This window comes from Choloepus didactylus, chromosome 6 (genome assembly GCF_015220235.1).
Source record: "Choloepus didactylus isolate mChoDid1 chromosome 6, mChoDid1.pri, whole genome shotgun sequence".
Lineage (NCBI taxonomy): Eukaryota > Metazoa > Chordata > Mammalia > Pilosa > Megalonychidae > Choloepus > Choloepus didactylus.
The window spans coordinates 29,484,695-29,491,428 of record NC_051312.1 but is presented as its reverse complement, the minus strand read 5'-3'; the positions used below and the strand labels follow the sequence as shown (position 1 = coordinate 29,491,428).

Sequence of the window (6,734 nt, the reverse complement as noted above, 5' to 3'; positions counted from 1 at the left end):
TTCCGTCTCTCTGAAGAACTTCTTTTAGCATTTCTTAAAAGGCAAGTCTACTGGCAACACATTCCCTCATTTTTTTTGGCCTGAGGAATTATTTCACTGGATACACAATTCTAGGTTAATAGATTTTTTCTTTCAACACTGAATATTTCATTGCACTCTCTCCTTACTTACATGGTGTTTTAGTTTCTTGGATTCGTCCAGACATTGGGAGGGGAAACTTTCTTTAATCTTATGCTTAAATTTCAGGCCTAAATTCCTGAGCTGTGACATTTGAAACCATTTCTTAGCCTTTTTTCCCTCCCCGTACCTAAGACAGGAAGGCCAGAAGGGCTAGCACTGTCTAAAAGCACTTCCCTTGGGTCAGATCAGGCTCTGGTAAGGTAGTTTTCCTTGAGGGCGGTCTTTTTTATGGAGAGCACATTGGACTTATTTCAAAATGGTTGCTTTTCTCTCCCCACCACTAAGCATGAGAGGATTTTTCTACAGTCTTCATCATGAGAAACTGCTGGGGTCTTTGGAAGTAAACCCTTGAAAGTATGGGGTCCCCCTAAATCTGGGCCCCCATGAGTTTTTAACTCTGAAGCTAGTCCACATTCAGCCTCCAGCAATTTGTCAGTTACCAGGATAAGTGTTCCTACCAGTTGCCCACTCCAGGGGCTTCTGCTCCCATAAGCTCTGCTGTCTGTATTTGCCACTGTCTCCATTTCCCAGGGTTGGGGGTTGCCTTGTGACCTCGATTCTCCAATGGATCTAGGAAAAGTCACTGATTTTCAGTTTCTTCAGCTTTTTTCTTCTTATGAGGAAGGGAGTGATGACCTCCTCTTCACATTTGGAAGCTGAATTTTCTGTATGGATTTGCCTATTCCAGACATTTCACAGAAATGGAATCACATAATAGTTGGTCTCTTGTGACTGGCTTCCATTTTCTTAGAAGAGAACATGCCCCGCTCCTGCCTGTCCTCAGCCTGCTCTGAAGTTCAGGCCTCAACTGGGTGCAGGCTTTTCCACACTGATCCTTCCCCAAAGACATGAAGGCATGCTTCAGTTCTTTGACTTTAAACTTTTTATCATTCTATCCTTGTACAAACAATAAAATATCTTTCAAGGTTCATGCTTTACTTTTATAACATTTATAAAAATAATTTAAAAAATCCTTCCGTTTTATTCAAACCATTCTTTTTTGATTAGAACTGCAGGCTGTTTTAGAAAATGGTTTTTGAAGATTTGACTTTTAAAGTCAATTCAAAGCTTGCATCCTGTTAAGAGTTGAGGAGTCTTGTATCCTGTTAGCCAATTGTGCATTGGATAGAGATATGCATATATTTGTTGGGAATCTAAAGACAAAGGATCTGTTTTAAAATAGCTGGTGATCAGCATCATTCTCTTTATCCTGGGAAAAGAAATGAGATGCTGCTCCAAGCATCTAAATGATGTAAAAATCATTTAATCTTTAGAACCACCGTTTCAGATAGATAACATTAATTTCCCATTTTATTGATGATAAACTGTGGTACAAATAGGTTGTCAGGTATACAGTGGGTACCCAGAAGAAAGAATTAACTAAGTGCAGAAAATCATGAATTTTACATAGAGTTAGTTAGGCACATTTACTCAAGGCACTCTGAACCTAGGAGTGCTTGTGACTAGGTTTTATGATACACCCACAATATGGCAGTTAAGCTTACATTTCTGTTATACTTTAATTTTATAAGTTAAAACATTAAATTTTAAATTATAATGGTGGGCACTTTATATGTGTGATACCACAACTCTGAATAAAACAAGAGAGAAGTCAAAGAATGCTTAACCTCTAGTCAATTCCATCCCTGGAAGGTCCATAGTGAAATCAGGTTTTTGTGATGTCAAAGTCCATATCTTTTGGCTATGCACATCACATTTTCCATTTCTCTCTTTATGCCTTGCTCATGCCATTGCCCTTGCTGTTCACTTTCCTTTCCCCTTTCTAAAGTCTCATGTCAAGGTCTATCTCTTTCAGCATCTTTAAAATTGATAGGTCACACTGATATATTTCCATTCTGGAATTTATATCACTTATACATTGTTTCACTTATTCTCATTCTGTTTCCCTCTTTAATGATAGGACACTTCCTTGCATCCATCACACCATCTGACATGCTATTAAACTTTAGAAATATTTACTTTCTAGGTAACAGACAATTGGAGGAAATATAATTTCCCACTTCTGCATTTGTACAGTATCATGAAGGGTGATATTTCACTGGAACACACTGTAGAAAGAAAAAGACATTACAGAGAGGTCTAATGACAGTGATTCAACCCTGAACTGGAAGTCCAAGGTATGGTTTAGTGGAAGGATTTTGCTAAAGCATGCCCATTAATGTAAATGATAAGGATGAAAGATGATAAATTGGATCCTTGAGCCTAGATGCTAGTGGAACAGCAGCTAAGCTCTGGCAGTGGCAAGCTCATTTCTGGAGGCAGGGACTTGCAACAGTGTGGTCTTAGCCCTATAGCTCATTGCAGTTTTCTTTGGATGAATTCAGTGTCACAGATTTAATTAAATGACTAGTATATACATATAACAGCATTAATAATTTAGTGAAATGAGAATAAATTAGCTATCATTAAGCATATACATGAAAAGATAAGATCAACATGAAATTGAAATAAAAATTGAACTGAGAAGATAATTATTGCCCAAACAGTAAAACTTATACAGATGCATATAAAAAACACTCAAGATGATGGTGGCAAGGCAGAATGTTGGGGAGCAAATAAGGAGAGAAGGATGAATGATGATGGACTTGGTTGATAGCAGAGACCATGGGCAGAAGCAGTAGAAGTCAGCAGCTTACAAGCATGAAAAATAATCATGGTGAATGTTTGAATAGTGCTCTCCAAAGAATCTCAGATTTGTTACTAACTCTGATCTTTGCAACAATGTTGTGATGCAGGATGTAAAATTCTGCAGGGGTTGCAAAGTATGGTGGTTAGCAGCCTGAGCTGTCTGAACTTGATCACGTATCTGACAAAAGAGTTAAAGCAAGTTTCATAATTTCTCTAAGCCTCACACATGCATCATAAAATCAGGACAATAGTAGTTCCTATCTCATACTGTTTTGTGGGAATTAAAAGAGAAAATCAGGACTTTAATTATTATTGCATTATTTTATTTTTGCAAGATTTGAAGGTTAGGAAAGCTAATATGTAGTGTGACCTGACTGGGATAGGAAGCTAAGTCTGTTTATTCTAAATCCATGGCCTTTCCCACTGTAATAAGATAGGCTGAGGTGTTTGTCCTGGCAGTAAGACAGTAGTGGGAGGGGAAATTACAAAACAGGAGGTTGGGTGCACTGGGGAGGGTTTTGAATCACAGTCTGATGAGTACTAGTAGTCAAAAGGGAATTGTGATATATTCATTGATTTTAAGACATGAGGGACGTTAACATGTATTCTAGTGCATGTTTTTTAAACACTTCATCAAGAGATGGCTCAAAGGAAATCTTATTTGGAAGCGCAAATATTCAATGCAGATAAGAGCTGAGCTGCTGGGTTTGAAAAGGAGTGGAGTCCCTGAGACGGCTGTTTTGAACCCCTGATTTTACACATCAGGCACAACTACCTCATACTCCTGACAAGAGAACAAAGGACCACAGTGACAGGCAATGTAATAAGGTGTCTTAAGGAGATAGAGTGACAATCTAGAATAAATTTTGTTATCCTGATTTCCAAGAATGAATTCCTTCCACTTTATGAGATTTGTTCAACAACTATTGAAGTTCTCAGACTCAAGATGGGAGAGGTTGGGGTTAATCCACATTGAAGATTTTTCAAAGAGTTTCCTAGAAGTGGTTTTACTTTGTTTAACAAGGAAGAGAATGTCAAGAATGGGCTTCTTGAGTATTTAGATGTGTCTTAGAGAACATGTAATTTGTATCCCCATTTTAAAGCAATGTCCTCTAATATATTTCAACCGAGTGGCAAACAGCCTCTTGCTTATATATCCCTGTTAAGAGAGGTTTGCTAAATACTGAAGTTTTTTTTTTTTTGTTTTGTTTTTTATGACCAATTTTGTGATAGCATCCACCTTGGGGTGATTTGGGAAATGAGATAATGCCTGTGACTGGCCAACCACATGTTGGCACACAGTGAGTGGAAAAAAATGGGTTGTTTTATTGACATTTTATTATCTTTTATAATCCTTTGTTCCATCTGAGAACAGCACTTCACAAAAGTGGAAAGAATGATTAGAACTGATTCAGGCTCATGTGCAGAGATAGTATCAGTTAAGCTGTAAATCTAAGTCTTCCTAGAGCAGAAAAGAAACTCAAGGTTTTATTTTCTGTAATCTGGAAAATGATTAGAAACATTTGGAAACAAAGTCAATGGATGTGATTTCTAGATTTAGGGTTAGATTATTCATATATAACTAGAACACATGAGAACTGTGCATCAGATCTATATAATTGTCTGTTAAATGAAATGAGCACAGGAAGCATAAATCTATCTCACTGGATTGCTATGAAAATGAAATTATATTAGGAAGCATATTGTCTCACACATATTGAGCACTCTACATTATTATAAGAGTAGCAATATAGCTTGTTACTGGTATTGAGTTTGGAACCATGAAAAGATGGATTTGAATTTAGCTTTGGTTATCTTAGCCTCAGTATCTTTTCTATAAAATGGAAAAATATCCCATTGCCTGAGACACAGAAGAGACCCACTGAATATTAGAAATATGTGATGATAATAGTAACAATGGTAATAATAAAAGCCAAGTTGAGAAGAAAGAAATGTAACTGGAAAGAGTAGAGAATAGCTCTTAATAATTGTAGAGCCCTTGGAAATGGCCTGTCTTGTAGACTTTCAGCTACTACATTCTACGTGTTCAATAAGTATTTGAAATAAATGAATGAAAGTCATATGAAATTTGCAGTTTTTGAGTGTGCCTGATGATAAATGAAGGTCAGCACCACAGTTTGGATTTCAAAAAAGCACAAGCCAAGATAAGGGATTGTATTAGGAATTTCTTTGCTAAACTAAATGGAGGTGGAAGAGCGAAAGAAAGAGGAAAGAAAGTTAACCCAAGATTTCATTAAGCTGATTAGTTTTTATCCACTGCCTCTTATCTCCTAATGGTAAAGGGTTTCCTTAGGAGGTTAACTCCGTCATATTTCCAGGTATGTGTATGCTCTAGAATGATGAAGCAGAGTCTCTCCAAAGTATCTCAAACACAGCAAGTGACAGGACAGAAACCAAAAGATGAGCTCATAAGAAGAGATGCTGTTGGGAGGATCTAGAAGAATTGAGCTACTGCCAGGCTATAATTTTGGGCTGCTGTTTGCCGTGGCAATGCAGAAAAATGATAGGACAGGAGGGTGTGAGATGGCACACCCACACAAAAATATGCCCAAGGCACTGAATGATTACTGATTATAAATAATATTGCTTTGGCAGATTTTCTAGCTCATGGCTATGTGCTTACAGGAAGCCACAGTATATAGAAAGACAAAACAATGAGAAAGAATTCATTATTTTTGGTATTACACAGAATCCAGAGCTGCAGAAAATATTATCTGCTGTTTTTCTAATCATGTATGTGGCCATGTATGTGAGGGAAACCTACTCATTTTGTTAACTGTGATCACAAGTCTGATATCACCCATGTACTTTTTCCTTACTTCCTTGCCCCTCATGGATGTCACCTACTCTTCTGTCATTGCCCCCAACATGATTGTGGACTCCTCTGAGAGCACTACCATCTCCCTTGAAAGCTGCATGACTCAGCTCTTTGCAGAACATTTCTTTGGTGGTGTGGGGATCATCCTTCTAATTGATATTGTCTACAGCTGCATCGTGGCCATCTGTAAGCCCCTGCACTACCAGACAGTCATGAGTCCTTGGGTGTGCTGCCTGCTGCTGGGAGCAGCTTGGCATTGGGGGGGGGGGGGAGCGTCTATACACACAATGATACAGCTTCTCTTTATGTACCAAACAACCTTCTGTGGCCCCAATGTCATTTACCACTTTATGTGTAATTTGTTTCCATTGCTGAAACTGCCTGCATGGACACCCAGGTCCTGGGCCTCCTCATCATTCTCAACAGTGGGGTGATGTGTGTGACCATCTTCTTTATGCTCATTGTCTCCTACATGGTCATCCTCTGCTCCCTGAGGTCTTGCAGCTCTGAAGGGTGGTACACAGCCCTCTCCACCAGTGGCTCTCACCTCACAGTGTTCATCTTGTTCTTTGTGCCCTGTATCTTCTTGTATATGAGGCTTCTGGCCACTTACCCCATAGACAAGGCAATGGCTGTGTCCTTTACAATGGTTGAACTCATGCTAAATCCCTTGATCTATATCCTGAGGAATGCAGAGGTGAAAAATGCCATGAGGAAACTTTGGATGAAGCAAGTAACTCTGGGTGGACTCTAGCTAACATGCTAAGAACAAATCTTTCCTTCAAATACAGTGAGGTCTTACCCTCACCATTCCCTCTAGTCCATTGTGCACACAATAGCCAGAGGCATCTTTTATTCCCATAAATCAGATTATGATAAAATACTCTGCATAATTAGGTTATTGCTAATACATTTATTGCCATTACAATATATCTCCAATACATTTTGTACTCTATCCTGTTTCTCACAAAGTTTAGCAGTAGTTTCTTTCCTTTCTTTTGAACAAGCCAAGCTTTCTCCAGTATATTAGTATACCAGCTGCTAAAATAAATGGTATACAATCAGT

The 6,734-nt window shown here is 38.3% G+C and overlaps 1 pseudogene; it reads left to right on the top strand.

Annotated features, from left to right (window-relative positions):
- Positions 1-5,268: 5,268 nt before the first annotated feature.
- Positions 5,269-6,422, top strand: LOC119536854 (annotated as a pseudogene).
- Positions 6,423-6,734: the final 312 nt, after the last annotated feature.